Raw genomic sequence first — 22,214 nt, 5'->3', positions numbered from 1 at the left:
GAAGGAAACAAAACACTCCTGTCAGAACATACCGAAAGCTGCATCTTTCTTTCATGTGACCATCACTGGGCAGGGATTTCTTTCAAATACATTTTAAATGGGCTTGGAACTTGAAGAAAAAGGTTAAGCTCATGGTGAAGCTGGAGAGATGCTGAAGCTCTATGAGCTACAGGTCCTACTTGTTTAAAAACCACCCTAAAAGATAAGCATGTGTTTCTTTTGTTCTCAACAGGGCTGCCTGCCAGCATCTAGTCTGGGAAGACAATCAAGAATAGAAGGATTCAATTCCAAGACAATTAATATATAGTTAAATGCATTTTAGAAGCGTATGCAAGATAAAATAATTTTCCTATTCCCCATTTCCTCCACAGTTGAGCTGCAGCAGTTTGGATTCCTCTTCATGCCAAACAGTGGCCCCAGCTGATGTGAGGAGCAGATGGGTTTTGTTCAGCAACACAGCTTGCCGAGAAAGGAGAGGTTCAGAACAATAAAAACACTCATTACGCATGTGGGTCAGTTTCTGGAAAGTAGTTTGGCTGAAGAAGACAAGGGAATTTGAAAAAAAGCAAACCTGTCTAATTTGGCACCTTTCAATGAGAACACGCATTCCAGAAACATGAAAGACTTCATTTTCTAACTTTCAAAAGGTATCTTCTTTGTTCAAAACAGCATTACTAATGAGCTGGATGTAAAGCATAAAACAGTCAAATTAACCTGAAACCGAGGTCCTCAGCAGAAGACAAACACTGCAAGGCGCTGTACCATCGCGTTACAGTACACTATTGCTACCAAATTTTAAGAAAGCAAGGAGACATATTTTCATACAATGTTTAACAAAGCTGTATGTATTCAGCTGAAATGCTTAGGTGGTAAAAATCCCTCAAACTACAGATAAAAATGATCAATTAAAATCAAATTGAAATAAAGCAAGACAGTGAGTTATCCACACCGTCATAATTAGCAATATATTCCCTTGCAGTGCAGTTATGTAAACATGTTATTCCAAAGTACTTCACAGAAATAACTTTCCACCTGCCTGCATTAACTTTGCTATTTAATAGTATCTCCATTGCAAAGACTCCTTTTCACTTTATCAAACAAACAGCAGCTTGAGTGGTTTAGAAAACAAAAATCATGCAGTTTAGCAGTTCTCCTTTACAAGAACATTCTTTATTCTCTGACTCAAAGCTATAAAGACCTGCTCATTGCTTGTTCTATTCCATTGTTTCGTGCTTACATGAATGGTGAATAGTCCTGAGTTTATTGGAAAACAAACCAAAAAAACAGCTACAGAAAACCTCATTTCAAATTCTATTGTTATTATGCAGGTGTAAACACACCCCTTCATCCATATAAAATTGCCATTTTGTCTTAAAAAAAAACATTTGGATGGAACACTTGCTTGTAGACCTTCTCCCACAAACAGTCTCAGATTTATCATTTTCACCATCAGTAAAGCTGATTAATAAATCTCAGCTTCAAAAATGTCTCAGGACAGATTCTGAAGTTTGGCCACTGATATTTCAGAGCCTGAATTGTCAAGCAAGTAGGTAGCAATAAAAAACAGATTGGAAATGGCTGAAAAATCACAGGTGTAATAGGAGAAGAGTAACAACACGAAGGCCATGCTACAGTCAGAAGTGCAATGAAATACTGAGTCAGCTCTCCCCATCCAGCCTGGAAGGCATAGAAGTGCAATTGTGGCTGCAGGGACTCCAGCATGGGCTGTGCAAGTGGACTCAGGAAAGACTTGAGTATTTAGCTGTGCAGCTGGTCTGTGCCAGGGGCTGTGCTGCCTTTGTTTCTCACATGCTGACACCTGTGCTAGGAAGTGATCTGGATGTGCCTATGTTTTATTCTTGTTGCTGGACAGCAAGAGTACATGGCATAGATTGACTCACATAAAAGCAACACCCCTACACTGCGACATAAAAATCAACCTGTGTTACCAGTAGACATATTTACAATTGGATATACGTAGGGTGCCCTGAAAGTAATGCCTCCTATTTATTTCCAAGGAAACTACAACAGATACAATGAGCACAATAACAAATAACGACCTATGAAGTACCATTTTTTCAACAGTCACCACCGTTAGCTAAGCATTTTCACCAGTAATAAACAAGAGCCTGCATGCTGTGTTTGTAACAATCTGCACCAGTGAAGGTGACCCACTGTCGCTGCTACCGCTGCTGAAATGCACCACCCACTGCCTCATGGTCCTCACGTCCACTGCTTGGCCTCCATAAACGTTCATTAAACACTGGTGAATATCAATAGCTGCCATTTTTCCACTTGGAGCAATACAATGACACACCTTTGCTTCATATGCACTTCTGCGTCAGATGTCATTTTGTCAGAGTGCCCCTCCGCTGCCATCTGTCACACAGCAACAACATGTAATGGGATAATGGTGGGAAGGGTCAGTCCCTGCTGCCATACCACAACAATGCAAATCTAGCTAAAGTCTTCACTGGCAATCCCAGCTCTGTACCAAGCAGAGATCCAGCATGACACGCATCTTACTTACCTCTTCCTATTCCTGTCCTTTAGATTCTGCCACCTTCTCAAACAGTTGCAAGAAAAATTTCCAAGCCATTTGTAAAAGTAACAATAAACCAAAGTAAAATTTTTGGATAACAGTCACCAACATTTAAAAGTGTAGGTAAAGTTCGGTACCTCTTTAGCTGCTCAAAGAGCATAGATCTATAGATCATAAATGCTGCTTTACCACAATTAAAAAAAATAACAGGTTTCATTTTGTGCATCAGACCAGTAGGGGGTATGGGAATCAGGACTGGAATTATACAACCTAGTATCTAAAATAGGTAAATAGTTGAAAATGTTTTGCTGTAGAAGCTATCTAGGTTTTGTTAGAAAGTGGTTAAGTCCAAGCTATTTTCTGGGATGATCTCATCAGGGTTTGTAATGCTGGACACGCACTGATGCTGACACAGATGAATATTCTCAGGTATCTTGATATATTTGGTGTTTTCATAACATCTTAACTCCCTGCTGCAAAATGATGCTGTGACCATCGAAAGACTTGTTTCAAATGGAAGCATGAAAACAAAAGTGAACTGAGCTCAGTCTTAAAGCTCAGAAATGAAGTAATTTTTGTCATAGCTATTATATAGATTTGGGGAAGGTCTAGCTCATAATTTTTGTACACTTGAAGCTGAAACTATACTATTCCATTTAAGCCTTGCTACTACACTGGACACGCGAAGATACTTTGACTTGGTAGCTACTGCATAGCAGATGAATGCCACCGCCTGCTACCCTAATCCATCCCATCGTTTTTCAAGGCAATGGAAGGCCTCATTTTTGAAGAAGTGAATACATATAAGGTGCCACAAGTACCTGACTGACAGTATGCAGCAAGGTAGAAAAGTTAAACTGATTGCACTGCACTTGAGTTTTATAGTTTTAAGTAACTGGCAGAGTGCTCTGAGCTGATGTCTAGGCACTTTTTACCTAATCTAAATCAAAATAAAGTAACATAACACATAACGAGGTCTGTGTGACTTTGGGACGAGTTGCCCAGGGAACACTGCAAGGAACATTGCTGTGCTATGAAGGAAGTAGCACACTTTTCAGTGCTGCAATAAATAATAATAAAGCTATAATTTTTTATTCTTCATTTGGGGTTATTGCTCTATTTTTGGGCTTTGGCAGTCTCAGACAATGTAGTTTTTTTCTATCTGTGTCAAGTCTTTTACCTCAGACTTTCTGTGCTGATAAAGCCATACCAAAAAAATAAAAATAACCTACAAAATTCCACTGTCCACAAAACACAAACCTGAATATTATTTCACGGTTGACAGCGGCCAATGACTTATCATCACAGTAGGCAAAACAGTTCAGAAAGCTTGACAAGTCATGAACTCTGTGTGGATTATTGAATGCTTCTGCGTATGTGAAGTTGCCTGCATTTAAGGCAAGAGATGTCATTAAACCTTACTGTCCTCCAATAAGCACAGCACCTTAAGATGCTGGGAAAAATAAAGCTTATAGAAAGACACCCAGCACAGTTTATTTGAAAGGAGAGGGACTGAAGCAGAGCAATTTTCTTACAGACAAAGCCTAAAGGATGAGCATGGGCACAGAGATTCTAGCTTTGTATTCTGGTGACTGCTAGAGATGAGAGTCCTGAAAAGAGCCCAGAGGCACAGAAAGCTTGCTGGGGGAAGGGCACAGCTTAGCCAGAGGTTAACTGCAGGGCTGGATAAGGGAGAAAGCTGCAGGAGTGCAGGAAAATCACCCTGATTGAGAAGACAAATGCAGAAGCAGGGATGCCACGTTTCTCTGATGGCTCTGCCCTGAGCTCAAATGCTAAAAGCTAGGAACTAACCAAAACAAGGAAATTTCTGTAGCACCTTGTGGTGTGGGTTTATTTTTGCCTCATTTTTCTTTTTACATTTCTTTTACTGTCTTAAGTGCAGATGCTTTGTCTTTTGGAATCTTTACAAGGTCTATAGGTTTCTGTGTTTTAGCTATTATTTGTCCCCTGCCTGATAGCATAGAATGCCTTTACAATGAATTAACTGACGGCAGTGAGCTCTAGGCTGCTTCTGGGATAAGAGGAAGTCATGCTGCTCACAGATAATGTTTCAGTCTGACTATACATGCAAGAAAACACGACTCCTCCCTTTCACATTTGTTCACATTAGAAAATCTGCATTATCAGTGCACCCTTTGAGGGCTAGCAACATAACAATTTTAATCAAAAGCCAACATTCTGCAGAAAAAAAAAAAAAAAAAAAAATCAGAATAATAAATAAAATTAGAGTCATAGAATGGCCTGGGTTGAAAAGGACCACAATGATCATCTAGTTTCAACCCCCTGCTATGTGCAGGGTTGCCAACCAGCAGACCAGCCTGCCCAGAACCACATCCAGCCTGGCCTTGAATGCCTCCAGGGATGGGGCATCCACAGCCTCCTTGGGCAACCTGTTCCAGTGTGTCACCACCCTCTGGGTGAAAAACTTCCTCCTAATATCTAACCTAAACCTCCCCTGCCTCAGTTTAAAACCATTCCCCCTTGTCCTATCACTATCCACCCTTGTAAACAATTGTTCCCCCACCTGTTCATATGCTCCCTTCAAGTACTGAAAGGCCACAATGAGGTCTTCCCGTAGCCTTCTCTTTTCCAAGCCAAACAAGTCCAGTTCCCTCAACCTTTCCTCATAGGAGAGGCACTCCAGCCCTCTGTATTGAGAGCCCTATAGACCTAAGGAGGGAAGGGTGGGGAGAAAGACAACTGCAGCCCTTTTAGACATACTCTAAGATATAGAAGCTCTGTGTAAACAAATAAACTATCCATTTTCTTTTGGAATTCTAGGTCTGTTTTAATCATCTGTCACCCCTGTACTCTACATACTCTACTCTGAATGAACGCTCTGGTAGATATTGGTTATATGGGTGGCTATAGATGAAGTTTAGCACTTTAAGTTACATACCTACAAAAGTAGGTGCTAAGGTATCCCAAGATACCTACTCTCCTATTTGCTAAGACAGTTTTTTCTCCTACATCTTTTTGTAAATCACTGCGGCTGGAAATAGAAAACTTTGCCCAAATAACCTTCCAAATAGTGGAATATAGATCTGAAATAAATTGCTTAGGCTATGTACCTAGAATTTCTTCATTCTATGGTGACACAAGGCAATTCAGAGCTTACATGATGAAGTTTCACTAGTAGAATGTTGTGTCATTGAGAAATGTCCCAGTGTGGACTGTCTCTCTCAAACGAAACTGGTATCTACTGTCAGTTGTATTTGGAAATTATACACATCATGCACAAACACTACACCCACAGAACATCAGGTCTGCAATGTCATACACCCAGAAGTCTGGAAGTGCCAGAAAGATGACCTCTTGTCCAGTCTTTCCCTTGTACATGATGACAAGCTCACTAACTTTTTGATCACCACTTTCTTCCAAAGAACCTTGGCATCAGTGAGTGGACAGAATGCATTGTGCTCACAGCTGTTTCAGCTCATTATTAAATTTGCAACCACTCACACTTCATATGAAAAAAAGACTTATTTCCTCACTGGCCTACAATGCTGTTCACTATAACACTTGCATATGGCACAGACAATCAGACACTTCTTTTTCTAACGTACTGGAGGAAAACGTGATGCTATCAGTTCCTCTTTTCAGGCAAGGCAGTTCGGAGTCCTTAACACTAAAAGAAAATAACAGTTTGGGTGCACAGTTGAGAACCAGAAAACAAATAAACATTATTTTTTATTGCAGTTCATTTGTTCACAGAACAGGGCTCATCACCTGTATATGCAATTGTATATGCTTAGCATTTCTGTAAATGACATCCTGAGTCTGCAAGCTGTAACCACAGAAAATAGAAAAAAAAAAAAAATAGAGTTAGCACTCACTTGTAATAGCTTTGTTTTAAGAAGATCATGTAATGAACTCAGTGGTAGAAACTATTTCCCAGGGTAGATTCAACTTCATAAACTACAGAGTGGTCCCATTTCTTTCTTTACACTCCCCTGCCTTGCTCATGATACACCTCCCAGTCTCTTTAATTAACTGAAACAGAAGCACAGAACCACTTACCGCATTGCTGCATTCGCTATGCACACAAAAATGAAGGCACGGGTTTGTGTCTCAGAAAGTTAGTAATTGTATTGTCAGTGATGGCATCACGTTGCACTGCTGCAGAGAGCAATGTTTATGTGTTGGCTGAATGAATTTAATTCTGGTACTTCTAACAGGGATAAAAGGGATGGTAAACAGTAAAAGACTGCGAAAGTAAAAAGTATGTAGCAACATAATGCAGGAGCAGAGAGGGAGAGAAGCTCTAAACATCTTAAGCATCTTTTCTGAGAATGGATATGGCTCTCTTTAACAGTTCGCTTTTTCAAATGAAACATTAAGAATGTTAACTTCTTACAAAACTTAAAAGAAAAGCCCATAAGTCTTAATGTGACTTACTCATTTCCTTGTCTAGAATACAATGACTTTTTTTTTCCCCCCTTTTTTTCCTGTCTTCTTTTCATTCTTCCTTTCCCTGCTCTGCAATGCCTTGGCAAAATATATGCTTCTCTAAGAAAAGGACTAAAAATAACATTTCTCCACTTTCCACTGGGAGTGGAGATGTAAGAAAATAATGTCTTATCAGAGTAAGCACTGAGTGAAAATAAGATTTTATCAGGGACTTGGCTTGACAAAGATAACGTGTTATCAAGAGGGGAACTTGGCAAAGATAACACGTTATCAATATCAGGAGTAAAGCTTAGGGAAAATAATGTTTTAATACCTATTAGATTCTAAATAAGCCATCTGTGCTCTTGATGAATTGTTATTTTCTCCAAACCCCATTCCTGTAAAGATGTTGATTTTTTTTTGCAAACTACTTCTCTAACAGTTGGGAAACGGGAGAATACAGAAGAAAAGGAAGCTTTTTTCTCCACAAAGACAGAGGGATACTCCTTTTCTTTCCAAAAAGCTTGCCAGTGTGACAACTCAGAAGAATTGAATGTTCAGACACCAAACAGGTAAAGGAGGGAAAATTCCTAGAACAAAGCTCTGCAATTCTACCTTAGAGAATCCATGACAAAAGTGTCAATATTTCTTCTGTTCTTGACCATCATAACCAGGCTCAACAGGTGCACCTGTAGCATTTTTGGAAGCAGCTCTTGTCTACAGTGCCAACGACCAGCCATGAGTTAGCAATGACTTCCAGCCATAGTGGAGCACATCACAATTACAAATGGTCTGTTAGGGGCACAAACAAATGATCCCTTTTAGATCTGTTGCACACAGCATTGCATTCAGCTAACCCCTAGCTAGAGCTGACCCAAAGGGTCATGTCATGCTTCTTATCTCCTGCAGTGCAAAGCATCCAACCCAGTTTAAATGGTCAGAGGAGCTGGCTGCCTTGGCCCTGAAGCAGTCCTCCTACTATGGCACCAAAGATGAACCACTGTCTAGTGGGAGAATGTGCCCTGAAGCTGAAATCTTCTGCAAGACATTAATAAATCTTCAGAGTTACATTCTGGATGAATTTAAATAAATTGTGACACCTCCTGGAAACTGAGCAATCCAGATCGTAGCAGGATGGACTACTGCCTTAAATGGCAGAATGGGGGTGAATGCCACAAATTATTCATGGGAATGGGCAAGAAGGGAATAATTAGATGAGAATCTGTGGGGGACTGTAGGAGTGTGATGTGAATAACAAAGCACACTTAGGAAAAGACATATGAATGATATCTGTAAGCTAAATATTTGTAGCCAGCTGAATCTCCCTGGAGTACAGTAGGAGTGGGAGGGACGACAACGGGATCTGTTAATGCGAAGATTTTCTATGAAGGAGCCGCATTGCTTTTTTCATTAACCATTTGGTTATGCCTAGAGATTGCTCTGCGCTCAGCACGAGCTCAGTGCATATGTGACCTCCGAGGCCCTCATTTAGCAGAATATCCAATCTACAGTTGGCATCCATTACAGCTCTCTAATGTAAAGCATACACTCGAATGCATCCCCACAGCTGTATGCAGTACTGTGACAATCATTCACAGTAGTGGGATGTACAAACTGTTCTGTGCTGGCTTCTGCTCATTAGAACACAGTGGAAGAAAAAGGAAGGGAGAAAGTTTAAAATTCAGCATTTTCAATTGTTTTTTAGGAATACAAAAAATCAATATCCGTAAGCTCAGAAAAGATTAAAAAAATACGTATAGTTTTCTACAACTGTCATAGTAACCACAAGCATGAGACAAGTGTGTTCAATCAAAGCCTGGTAGTAGTTAATTCAGAGTCTGACGCTGATGATTCGCCTCAGCTGTTCAGCAATAGACTCCAGCTGATAATTATTAAGTTAAACTTCTGAGCAGTATTTGCATATGTAAAGCACGCTTTCCCTGCTGAAGCAACAATGGATGCTATAATGCATTTCCTGATTGTACAGCACTTGGATCTGGGGAACCTGGGCACGAGAGTCTGCTTTGCATATCCTTCCTTACCCTCATCAGGCAGACCATTCAGAAGAAATGCACTTACGCATACTGATGTCTACGTGCCGGAAGAAAAAAATAGTGCTAACCCTGCATAACAGTTAAAATGCAGCCACCCATTTCAACAGGAAAATCTCTAACAAGAACAATAATGTGCGGTAGAATTTTACACAGATGTCATAACAATTATCTACGTCTCCTTGCATCCTTAAAAGAAGTTTTAACAACTGTTCTACACCAACAGAGGCTGGTCGTGTTAAAAGACAGTTTAGAGCAGTCACATGCATGGGCTGACGGTTGGACTACATGATCCTACTGGTCCTTTCCAACCTTAATGATCCTATGATGTGCAAAACTTCAGTAGACAGACCCAGCCCATCGCTTCCTAGAACAGTCAATGACCTCTAGAAGTGGCCCCCTCCTTGAAAAGAATACTAAGTATCTTTACAAGGTTTTCTCTCATCTCACTTTCTCCAGAACATACTTTTCTGAATGAGATTTTTGAAAATCTGCCATTGCTATGTTCTTCTGTACACTGTATTAAGAATCCTGATACATATAACGTGTAAATTACATTTATGTGTGCAATTCTCCATGTTTTCATAATTACCCAACAGATAAGGCAAGTCCAGACCTGCTTAATATTGGACATTATAAGTATGCTTCCTTTGGGGATATGAAAATGCAAAAAAGAATTGGAAAGATCCTTCTGTAATTCGTAACAACTACCTTGGATATAAGGAAAAAGTCTTTAACAGAGCGGGTGCTCAGGCACTGGCACAGAGCCGAGAGATGATGGATGCCCCATCCTTGGAAACATCCAAGGTCAAGGTGGAGGGGTTCTGAGCACCTTGACCAAGCTGTGGGTATCCGTGGGTATCCCTGTTCATTACAGGGGAGTTGGACCAGATGACCTTTAGGGGTTTCTTCCAGCTTTAAGGATCCTGACCATGTGTAGCTCCTTTACCACTTGGGTTTAAGAGCCCACCAAAGGCTTACCACTGACAGGCCTGAATGCTTTACAGACATCACATGCATATAATATGGATCATATAGATCACAGAACTGGAAAGTAAAAGATGTTTGGCTTTGATTAAAATGGAGGTGGGCTGCAAAGAGGAGATGTAAGGAAGAACAGGTGGTTGGACCCTCTGAAACCCAACATTTAGCCTCTTAAGCGGTAGTTTCAGATTTAGCTATAGCAGAGTTTATGCACATGGCTGGAAGTCACCAGGTAGCACTCTTACATGGAACCTCAACAGTTGATTTTCATTTCATCCACAGAAATGCTACAGCATTAGTTCAGGCTGGTTGGCATCACTGAAACCTAGTGGAAAGGTGTTATACCCTTTAATCTCCCTTGGCACGGAGATGCCATCAGAGCACCATGCACTGCTATTCTGACTGAGGCTGCTGCAAAAGGAGACTGAATACTGACTATCAAGGATTGCTTTAGAACCAAGAAAAAAAAAAAATGCAAATCCACATCACAAATTTCTTCCTTTACAGGATCCAGACACTTACAAAACTCCAAATCTGACAGAGCTCTGGCCAACATCAACTGATACAAGCAAATATATATAGTCAGATAGAAAGGACAACACAGCAATTTCTCTTCTTTCTAAATGGATCTGAAGATCACGCATGCAGACAAATATTGCAAGTTTAATATGTTATGAAATGACATCAGTATTATTTCTGTGATGACACAGCAGTGCAGAAGTTATTAGTATCTTTCAGTACCGAGAATCTTCTATTTTCCCCACACATTCTCAGCACTTGTCATGTGCTGCACCTGTTATTTAAGCCACTTCAGTCCTAAAGAACAGTGAGGGAAAATGCAAATAACTGCACATTCAGAACAAACGAAGGCTGATCAGTGTTATGACATTTATTTATGACAAGAGATGAAATAACTCATGAGCTAGTTTTCCATCCTCCTCATGAAGAAAAATGTCATAACAGATTGTCGTGTACTACAGATTGTCTTGTACTATAAGCAGCAAAATTTCTAATACACTTTGAAAAGAAAGAACCACCACAGTGGTGACACGGCAGTAGGCGATGTCTAATGGCTGTGACATCAGAAATGAAGCATACAGCATTTTAAAACAATAGCTATTAAATTAAGTTATAATAATAAAGAATTAGAACAAGAGTTCACTGACATATACCACAGAACCTCTTTCTTGCATTAATTCATTATTTTTTTTTTTAATCTGAAAAAGGATTTAATGTATTAGAGCTATTTCTTCTGTAAAGATGGAATAAGTGATACAGAACTGATTTTATATCACTTATATCAGGCAGATACAGATTTCATTTCAGAGACCTAGGCTTGCAGTCAGAAAACACGAGGAAGTCGCTCTTTTTTACGATATTCTTGTTTTGTTCCAAAAGTGAAGAGAGCAGATCAAGAATATAACCTCAAGTGAGTAAAAGGCAAAACCCAGTGACTTCAGTGAAAACAAGCACAGGTCTAATGTACCAGCAGCATAGTGGTTTATTTATACTATACCATAAATGTACACAGTGCTGTACTGCAGTAGGTCAGAATGTGGGCCGTATCCCCTGTGCCCCATCACAATCCAGCAGAGCTTCCTATGCAGCAAGCAAATAAAAACGTTCATTTTTGAGCAGCCACAAGAACCAACTTGTTAAACATCATCAACCAACAGCAAGATTCAGATATTTTGCCTACTAAGACTTTGTCTTGTAAAAGATGAAGTATACTTGAGACTAGTTCAAATTTCTGCTCCAGTACACAGTAACATATCAATATATTTTTAGAATTCTATGTAAGGACCTTAAAGAATATGCCTATTCTTGTGTAGGATGACACAAAAGTAAAATCCCTGTGACACGCTGTGCTAAAATATTGCTGCTTTACACAACCAGGGCAGCAGAGCTCAATGTTCCTGGAATCTGCACACATTCAGGTAAACTCTCTCTAGGTTTTATTTTCTGTGGAATACATCCCTCCTTTTCTAAATTTCATCATCTCCACAAATTTCTCTCAGAAGGATAATATATTATGGGAGTTCTCTTTAGTGAGTGAAATATAAATGCATTGAATGGATACAAATGAAATACTACGTGTCATTTTTAATGATGCTTTTGTCAGGCAGCCTGTGAGGGTGGATAGCCATGGGCTTTCCACAGCAACATATTCTGTGAACTAACTGATGTCTGTGACAACTCTTCTGTGTTGAGCTAAAGGGAACATGGAGGTACTGCATTTAGACATGAAAGGCATATGTTTAGTTCTGTCAATACACATGCACAAAAAAAAGTAGCTTCCCTTCCCACCTATCCCCATCTTGTTTTAGGCTCTTAATCATCATTAATCATTATCTGTAGTCACATATTCTATATTAACTTGCATAAATCTAGACAGGAATCAACTGTTAAGAGCAGGAATGGTAAAGATGGAGAAGAGAATGCTAAAAGGACATGGCTCACTTCACTTCTTTCTCTCTGAGAACAGGCTGCCACAATGCCTACCTTTCCATCACATGAGGAAACATGGTCTTTTTTCTAATTTAAGACTATCTGCCCAAGGAAAACAGAGTTAGACAATGGAATAAAAGTACTTCGCAGTATTACTATCTGATTTACTTTTTAAACTGTGCCTTTCTTCTGGTCTTAACTATCATTAAAATACTACAGGAATTGAGTTACAACAGCTGTGACTGTATACATTCCTTTGAGAAAGAGCCCACGTTTCAATCAGTATATATGTTCTGTCCTTTTGCAGGACATTTGAATGTAGTATTTGTTTTGAGAGACAGCCTTTCCTCTTTTGAGAAATCATAACTGCACCAGGCACATGTTGAAAATTCCTCCTAGAAACTCATGCTACTTCCTTCTGATGAAAAAAATTTAGTTTCCTATTTGGGGAGCACACATCTTTAGTGTAGATTCCTCTAGACAATGCTCTTCTTTCTCTGCCTGAATAATCAGACTGAATCCAACCAACGGGAAAACTAAAATTCCATGTTTGCCTGAAGGCGTATACACTACTGTGTGACAGTCATTAAATCTTTTTCCAACTTCACGGATTAAGAAGTACAAAGCATTTAAGAAGAGTGAGCAAAGAAATTACTGTCCATGTTCTGTATTTCCAGTTCTTAAAATTGTATTTGAACCTTTGCAATACTTAATATTTATTGGGAGGTAAAATCTTATAGTTAGATGAGAAAATATCAGTGCTCACTACTTGTTTGTTTCCTTTGCAGTCAGATCTCATTTTCATCTCTGCAGGACAAACAAGAAGTGCGATCCATGTCAGGATGCAAAAATAAGGGAACAAAGCTCTTAAAAACTTCTAATTCCAGACACTACAAATAATGATATCTTTACACTTCAAATTAGCAATACTTTTTAAGTTATCATTAAGACTGTTAAAATGACTTGCGCTTATTATGAAGAGTACATTCTGTAGCAGCTGACAAATCACCTGAGGTAGGTAAACAGAAGGGGCAGCACCTGTGACACACTTGTGATGGGAGGGTGCAATCATCAATTCAGCCTGAAGAGCATTTAAAAAAAAACAATTTTAATTGTTGTTAAACATTTTAAGCAGTATGAGGTCACCTATGGCAGTCTGCAGCAGAATTTTCACACATTCAAGACGAAAGTATTTGGCAGGATAAATAAACACACACAAAATGGATGTATTTAGCATCAGTCATGTGAATCACTACCTTTTTTTTTTATTATTATTATTTTTTATTGGCATTATCCTTCTCAGAGTTATACAGGCAAACTGTTGACTGAAAAACGTGTTGTTACCTCACCATTACACGTAACAGGGCATCCTCATTCTCCATTTTGGGCACTCAAAAGGTGTCCAGATCCCAGGAAAAAACAAAAAAACAAAAAAAACCACAACTCAAAAAAGTGAAGTGGCTTCAATTTAATTCTATCACATTATAGCACTCAGAAAGCAGAAGTTCAACTTTGCCAAGAACATAAAACTCCAAATCTGTCAGATATCAATTACATTTTATTTCACTGCTGTTCCTTTTCCCTTTTGGATTTGTTTTTCCTTTCTATGCTTCTACTGTTGAGGTATTTAGGATCTGGTTTTTAATCAGGTCCTGGTGAACCTCAATGCCTTAATTCCAGAGCCCACCATTCCCCAATTCCCTTCTTCATTCTGAAATTCCTGCAGAATTCTATACTCATTCTCTGTGTGGCTGTGCAGACTGTAATCCCTCATAATAGGCTGATGCTGATCCTGCTCTATGGATCAGCCAGTGTAAAATGCTTATGTAATGAATTTTCATCAATTCTCGCCTTCTCAGTGCCAGGCAGCCCAGGTATATCTAATCTAACTGACTGGCTTTTATCAGCTGCACACAAGAGATGTGAAAATAAGCCTCATTTCAAGCCTCAATCGCATAGCTACAACCATGTTATTATTTATTTTACTGAACAGAATGAGTATACGGGAGGAATTCTAGGGTACACTCTGTACTTGTATATCATTAGATTTTGTACGGTGCACATTTCTTTGAAAACTGTGGAATGACAATACTTTAATGCTTGGTTTTGATTATTTCTGTTTAAAAGAGAGGAAAAAAAATATAGCCCAACTTCAAGTGTAATTCTGCTGCTTTCTTCTTGTGAAATCTATATCCCAATGCCAGATGGTGTCTCAGTTATCAAAGTTATTACCCTGAAGTCAATTAGGGAAAAATGAAAGTAATTAAATAGGGGATGAAGTGACAGAATTATTCAAGACATAAAGCATCTAATATAGGTGAGCATTCTCTAACTTCAATAGAAATTCACACATAAATTTAGCCTAGAACATAACAGCTGAGCCTTCACTTTCAAACATTCTAAAAGTGGGCACATCTCCCAGTGAAATAGTATTCCAGAGAAGGTGGGAGTCATTTCTGTATACTAGTGGGGCTATTACTCGCAATCAGCAAATGCAGTCTGAGACAGTTATTGTCCAAATGTTCCTCTATATGCTGTGGGATGGGTTTTCAGGCTGCTGTGTGACCTCAGGAATGCTTGTTTCCTTTCTTAATCTTGGCTGTTTCATACCTACCACAGCAAAAAACAATTACAGTAAATACTTTTTACTATAAAACCTGAAAACTATGGAACACAGAGGTGCTATTAACTCTGAGTTTATTTAACATTTCTTTTTTTTTTTTCCCTTCTCTATTTGGCGTTCCTTTGGTGAAGTAAATCTGAACAAGTTGGCACTGAGCTATGGGCACAGCTCAATCAATGGCAAAACAACTAAGGCTATTCTTCAATCTACTTATGACACTAACTGAAAGAGAAATATCTAAGAAAACTGCGCAAAAACAAATATTTTTTAATTATCAAAACTATTAACTGCACAGTCTCTATTGCAACAGTCATGCAGTCATAGGTAAAACAGATCATGGTGATTTAACAGTGCTCTGTATGCTGTTCATTCATTGTCTCTCTAACAGGAATGTATTTCCAAAATCTAAATTATTTGCAGGTGTGGCGGAACAGTAAGGAAAATATGGTTATGTTAACTCTACCATGTGGAATGAATATGAGGTTTTCAAGTACTGAAAATTTGGGAAATACCACAATTACTTCTGTCATTGTTTGCCTTTGTTTACAGGACAGAACAAGACAATAATTACTCCTGAGATGTATACAATAACAACAGTTCCAGCCTGCAGAGACAACAGCCTGTCAGACTGTGCTACCATGATACTTGTACCTTGGGAGCTCCCAAGCTTTTTTCCATACCACTATAAAGGATAGGCTGATTTTTAATGCAAGTCACTTAATATTTGTTTTTAGCAAAGGTCCACAAAGTTTAAAATATTATGCAAGAACAGAAGAGTGGGAATGAGCAGTTGCTTAGGAGAAATGGGCAGGCTAAGAACAGCAGTATGGGCAACAAGAACTCTGTAAATCAGCTGGGCAAAGGATTCAGGGAATCTACCTTTGAGTAAAAATTTGAGCAACCGTGTGTCCTGGTTTTGGCCGAGATCATTTTCTTCTTAGCAGCTGGTACAGTGCTGTGTTTTGGATTTAGGAATAATGCTGGTAACAAAGCTGTTTCAGTTGTTGCAGAGCAGAGGTACACAAAGCCACAGACATTTCAGCTTTGCATACTCCCCTGCCATAGCAGTTAGCAGTAAACAATGAGATGGGAGGGGACAGACAGAACAGCAGACCCACAAAAGCCAAAAAAATATCCTGCATGGTGTCAGGAATATGATCCAAGAGGAGAGGTAATAGTAATTGATGTCAACTGGAACCAAAACCTGCTCACAGCAGGAAGTTTCAATTTGTTTTCTGAAGTGCAAGGTGCTTGACTTCTTACTGAGAAACTTCTAGAAAAGATCAGAAAAAAGCTACAGAGTGAGATGATCTGGTGAGAAAATAAGAACTAGAAAGAACTCACATTGATCCTTGTACACAGGAGAATACAACAAAATCATGGTGGCAAGGGTGATAGTTGTGCTTGCCCAGGTAATCACAGAATAGCCTGGGTTGAAAAGGACCTCAAAGATCACCTAGTTTCAACCCCCCTATTGTGTGCAGGGTTGCCAACCACTATACCAGGCAGTCCAGAGTCACATCCAGCCTGGCCTTGAATGCCCTCCCTACAATACTTTTACTGAGCACTTCAAAGGTTCTATAAGGTTTACTCCTCTGAGAAGGTTCTATCAGTGATCAAGAAAAAACAGAGAAAACCTGACAAGTACACTTCTGTATGTCTGGGGGAATTGATGCACCCAGCTCACAGATATGATGCAAATAGGTACATATGGGACCGGTATATGAACATTATATGCACATCTATAAAATGTTACCAGAGAACAAAATCCCAACTGGAACTTTGATCAGATCAGCTGCAACATTACTGTACATACAGGAAGGTCCTATGACAGTCCCATGGCTGATGATGCAGTGGAACTTCACAAGCAGAGTATGAATATTTGCAACTTATGCCACTGAGCTAAAAGAGCAGACTGTACCTTATTCTCTCTTGGACCACTCCTACCATATCAATTAAAGCTGCCAACACAGCACAATGACTGTATCTTGCTGACTGAATTTCAATGCATGGAGGATCTGATCACGGAGCAGTGCACAATGATGATCTTATGTGCGCGTTCTGGAAGAAGAGCTTAAACTATTAGGGCAATGGAGTATGCAGAGTGCAGTGAAGCACTGCTCCAAGAAACATGAAAATCAGTAATGTGAGGTCACATTTGAAATATTCCTCCATATAAGAGAAAACAGCAGAAGAGAGAAAGAGGAAAAATTTACAACTGAGAACACATGAACCAGAAAAAAAAAAAAGTATAACGAAACAGCAGCCAAGGTGCTGTTGGGATGAGGAAGTAAAAAGTATATGATGAATTTAAGACAAGCATAGCACATGCTGACCTTACATTTTAAAAATAGAAAAGCCTGTCTGGTGGACTTTTGATTCATTTACTGAAGAAAAAAGGAGCTCACATGCTCTAAGACTACTAAATTTTAGAGGAATCTAAAAAAGTACTTGTTTTATGCTTGCTAAATTCTTCTATTCTGATTACAGGGCACAATAAAGTCCTAGAAAAATAGTAAACTAGTACTTAACATTTCTGCAACATTTTATTTATCCAGAAGTACAAGAAACAAAGGTAAAACAATGGAAATAGCCACATAACAGCAACTCTCCTTAAGCAATGACATATAACCATGCACTTCCTTTATAACAAAAAGAAAATAACTAACCCCAGTAAAAGCAACAGTAGTGAATCGCTTTAACTGTAATTCAGATGAGGGGGAATTCTATCACACAGATGACAGGTCAGAATTACTAAGACAGTTGATTGAGGACTCTTCCGCAACAGACTGTTGTGAAGAGCTGTTCTAACAATATTCTTTTATCTTGATTTGAGAAGTTTCTATTCCCTGTTGTTCCTTGCTCCTTATTCCTATTTCCCCGCAAAGACCAGGAAATAGCAGAACAATGAGACAGAAAAGCATAATTATTCTTTTAATCTAGGTACAAAACAATGAGACTATTTAATTAAACATCAAGAACAACCACCATAGCCTATATTAATACCTTTGAATGGAATCTGTCCTCTTTATTTCGCCTTTCCTCATATGTTTTGACTAAACTACTATCTTAACGCTCACTGAGATGATCTAGAAATGCATTCCATTCAAAGGAATAGATGCTAAGGAACCTAAGAGGTCTGGAAAGACCAGATTTCCAAGAAAAATTAAGTGTCTACAACGTGAGTAGGTACACCTTCAGGCATCTATCATTTCTAAAATAGCTTAAGTGACTTTAAAAAGAAGTTCCTAACCAGCTAGCATTGCTCTTGAAAATAAGGCTTGATATCCTTTTGAAAATGCTATCCCAAGACTAATTACAAATCAATTCTGACAACCTGGTACCAGGTTGTCAGACATGCAGGCAGATGCCTGAGGAAATGCAACAGAAGTTTAAAGGAGGAGAAAACCCACAAACCTGGAACATGTTCAGTATCTCTATGGCTGCTATCACATCTACTGCTAATACCTATGTACAAAACCAAAACAATTTGGCTTTGAAGATGCTGTTAACTCCTGCTTCACATTAATAAACTGAAAACCATAAGCTTGCCTAAAATTACATTTGAACCCTTTTTCTTGTTTTTAATAAATGAGAGAAGGTACTGCCTCGTCCTACATCGTGCTGGTTGGCTTTGTGCCGGTAACAGAATACAGTATCTCAGCAGCTAAGTATGAATTTTGATAACTGGAGCCTACTTCCAGGCTGCTCAGTTCATCTCAGTGACTCTGCAGTGCCCATGCTCACAGATTTCAGAATCAGAACTGAATTTCTTGCGCCGCCGATTCAAAGATTGCAATCAGCAGTAAAGCTAAATTTAAGAGAAGATTATCAGATGTCCTCACAAAATTATATGCAAACACCTTTATGTGGACTGCAGATAAATAATGCGATATGTAATAGTAACAAAAAGCTTTTTGGAAGAACAGCTCATTAACTTCCTCAAGATCATGTTAATTAAATTGAAAATGTTTCTCCTTTGCTTCATGAACTCCAAATACAATAGGAAGTCCTAAGAGTACTTTTTTCACAGCAGAAACGAGGAAAACAAACGAACAACAGCTACAAAACACTAATGATTTTATATGATGGTTTTAAAAGCCTTGCTCCTTTGGTAACAAACTAGCATCCAAATTTTTGTTCAGGGGATTTTTCAGGCTTTCTAGGCGGTACACCTAAGCTCCTGAGGAGACTTCTTGAGCCATGAAATGGAGTATGAAAATGTTTAATCCCTGACTGAACTATTATCCTTGTGGAAGCATTGAGTACATACAATTACACTGGAAAAAAAACAACACTCATGTTCACTAGCAGTACATTTCGCTGTTGGGAAGCAGTTTATGGTATCAGTACAGAGGGTTGGTTTTTGTTTGTTTGTTTTTTACTGGTACAGTTGCTTCCATACTAGAAATGCTTTACTAGTGTAACATACAAATGACCGCATACCACTTCAGTTCTCTTACAAAAGACATTGGTTCTGCCACTGAGGTATGTAAGATTCCTTCATCACCTTCCTTTCTTTCAACTTTGCAAATCAGATTTTTGAACCACCAGAAATTCAGCACGTATCTATTTGGGAATTAGAGTGAGATTTTCAGAATGGTTCGCATTAGTTATAAGATTAAATTGACTGCCACTAAATCTCTCAGATAGTTGTGAGGCTGCCATGTAGTCTATTTCCCTACCGCCTCTCTCACTAAGGTAGAACTGAAAAGTGTTATTCCTAGTCAAAACAAGTTGACTGCAAGACTCTCAAAACAGGATTGCCATTAATATGCATTCATGTCAATATTTAAATTCTGACATGAAATGAAAAGATATACAAAATGCTCTGGCTGTTTCAGCTTTCTCAACATTTAACATTACATTTACATCTAGTGTTAGTATTTACATTAAGTATTTAGTCTGAGCACTTAGAAAATTATTAGATAGCCAAAATAATGGGTTTGCTTTTTCTTCAAGTTGCAAATTTCACTTAGCATTTTTTTGAGCTTTTAGAATACCTTTTTTAAAGCTTTCATTTGGAAGTGTGAAGGCTGCCATTTTTACTTCAGTTAAAAAAAATGTGATCAGACAATCACATTAATGTGTGAAGGCATTTAAAGCAAAAGCAACTATCAGAAAAAATAGGTATATATACTGATAGTCTGTCAGACTTCAGGCATACACATGAGTGGTAGGCAGGAAGACTAGTCTTGCTAGAGAAATACCGTGGTTTTCAGGCATTTTTTTATTATTATGTAAACAAATCTATTTTATAAACAAAATGAACTGTATAGAGATACTAAATTCCTTAAAGGCTAAGGTTAGCATCAAAGCAGTATAAACTGGATGTCTTCTATATTATTCTTTTATTGATTTTCTCATGAAGTTGAAAACTAGCAGTATACTAGAATTTTGGTTACTGAACAGAAAATAGAGCTTGAAGAGGGACTACATCAGGTACACACTACTTTGCAGTAAAAATTATATATTAAAAAAGTTACAGTTTTCATGTAATTTCATTCAGATATTGCAATGCAATATTGTTGTGATTATGGGGTCAGATGCCAAAATAAAAATTTGGAAGTACAACCAGAGAAGAAAACACATCAGGAAGGTCCAAAGTGTTCTTAGTTAGTCTGCTTTAAAAAGCTGTCTAAGCAGCTGGAGTAAATATAGATCACATTCCTTTGATAACACTGAAAAAAACCAACCAAACTTCTCTCACTTTTGCACGTTCATAGTGGTAGGCCATGTAGAGAGGATACAAAGTGTTTGGAATCTCAGCTGTAATTGCAAATTCACTACTTACAAAAATCAGAATACAAGGAGTCTCATTTTCTTGTAATGAATCAGCTACAAGCACAATACTCCATCTTTTTAGCTTAAATGAATTTCATGGCACTATTGGACAAAGCCATCTGCTGCCAATTGTCTTGGCAACTAATTGCATTGCTGCTGGCGGCTGCCAAAGAAAAGCACATTGCCATACAGCTGTTGCAGTTGCTATAAAACAGACAGATAGCTTCACCACTTCTTCACTTTGCATCTTCTACTCCAGGCTTTGAAAGCCAGCTACACCATGGTCAAAGTACCATTAGGCATGCCAGTGAAGGAAGGAAGAGGCCATTGAACAGTAGGAGACCTCATCCAGTGTTCTGGATATACTGATGGACATGTAACATCTCACTTCTAGCTTTATCCATCTCTCTTGGTTGCTGTGAAGGAGGGAAAGAAGTGTGCTACAAGGCCAGCAGGCAAGTTTTCCCTTATGGTACTCAGCACTTGTTGGAGTGCTAAAGAGGCCTATGACTACCAGTAGCCATTTCAGACCGCTCACCTATGGACTACGACATTCAGGCATCACACTTTCCTCTTTCTAGCAATGCTACAGAAAGCTACCCAGACAGCAGATGGTCTGAACAGTTCATTGCTCTCGTGGGCTCTGGTGTTGAAGGCAAGTAGGTAGCATGAACACAGCTTTTTTTTTTTTCCTCTTAAGTCTAAGATTTTGATTAGTACCTTTTGAAGCATGCAGAGAAGACCCTTGGAAGCTTCCTTAGGAGCAATGCATGAAGTTTCATTTTGTGGTGTACTGAAAAGTAGGAAGAAATGCACCAGTCCACGTGTCAGCCACTACCAATTACTCAGGAGAACCAGATTATAATAAACTGTCATAACAGAAAACAATAGCAAAGCAACTAAAATTTATGATCATGAGTTTCACAACACATGGTGATGTTCTCAACTGTCATAATGGAGTTATGCATGATCTCAGCTTTTAAATGATTGTAAAAATACACTTAACCTCCCTAAAGGTAAAGAAAGACTGAAATTTAGCTTTCTAAAGTTTTAAAAATAACAGTAAATAAACCTTCCTCGTCACCATCAAGGTGCTCTGGAAGAAATCCTAACCCACTGACTCTCATGGTGTAACTTCAGATTTTGTGCTGCTGTCTCTTGCTCTTTGCAAAGCCACAAAAATAGATATGGGAAAAAAAAAACAAACAACCCAACAACGTGCAGTCACAGCTGCTTCTTTAATCACCACATTTACTAAATATAGGCAAAGAGGCCAGACTAAGCGCTCTACATCTTCCTACTCTGGTGTGTTCTTAGAAGTTTCACAATAAAACAAGTACCAGAAGGAAGGTCAAAAAAGGCATAAGGGGAT

At 38.7% G+C, this 22,214-nt stretch overlaps 1 protein-coding gene across 2 annotated transcripts in view; it reads right to left on the bottom strand.

Annotated features, from left to right (window-relative positions):
* Positions 1–22,214, bottom strand: part of LARGE1 (LARGE xylosyl- and glucuronyltransferase 1) — a 279,750-nt gene that overhangs the window by 145,632 nt on the left and 111,904 nt on the right. The gene's annotated exons all lie outside the window — the stretch shown is intronic.

The sequence above is a fragment of the Lagopus muta genome, chromosome 1, assembly GCF_023343835.1.
Source record: "Lagopus muta isolate bLagMut1 chromosome 1, bLagMut1 primary, whole genome shotgun sequence".
Classification (NCBI taxonomy): Eukaryota; Metazoa; Chordata; class Aves; order Galliformes; family Phasianidae; genus Lagopus; species Lagopus muta.
This window is presented reverse-complemented; position numbering and strand designations above follow the sequence as displayed.